The following is a 583-nucleotide window of genomic DNA, read 5'->3' as shown; positions in this document are numbered from 1 at the left end:
GAGTTTTCTTTGTTTGCATAGCTGAAAGCACGAGTGAGCTTCTTTTTACTTAGACTATAACTATTTTCCTCTATAATTTCTACTGTCTGTCTTAATAGCGTAGAGCTATACTTCAAAACATCTTGATAAGGTTGGTTAAATAATTGGAAATACCATTTTTGTACATGTGTGAAACACACATGTAGTAATGATGATTTAAAAAAGTTAAAAAGCCACAAAAACCCTATAGGCTTTACTTTTACTGGGACTTCTCTTCTGATTCACCCCTCTAAAAATAGGTTTATTGAAGTGTGTCTCAAGAGAAAAGAGAGATATAAAACATTAAACTGTTCCCACTGGGGTAGTTTTGGATCACTATTTGAGAACTGTGATCATGCTGTTCAAATCAGACCTTTTCAAACTGTGTCAGGTATGTTGGGGGAATTCCTGCTTACCTGTCCTGAACAAACACTGAATGTGACCTACATTACCCTTGAGGTGTGTCGGCATGCACACCACACACTACTACACAAGCTGTTATTCAGTTTCATGAGTGAGTGTAAAACAATGCATGGCAGCCAAGAACATGATGAAGCAGAATCAG

The 583-nt window shown here is 37.0% G+C and overlaps 1 protein-coding gene across 1 annotated transcript in view; it reads left to right on the top strand.

Annotated features, from left to right (window-relative positions):
• si:dkey-196h17.9 (uncharacterized) overlaps nucleotides 1–583 on the top strand; it is a 59,045-nt gene that overhangs the window by 169 nt on the left and 58,293 nt on the right. The window lies entirely within an intron of this gene.

This window comes from Etheostoma spectabile, chromosome 9, assembly GCF_008692095.1.
Source record: "Etheostoma spectabile isolate EspeVRDwgs_2016 chromosome 9, UIUC_Espe_1.0, whole genome shotgun sequence".
NCBI classification, from domain to species: domain Eukaryota; kingdom Metazoa; phylum Chordata; class Actinopteri; order Perciformes; family Percidae; genus Etheostoma; species Etheostoma spectabile.
This window is presented reverse-complemented; position numbering and strand designations above follow the sequence as displayed.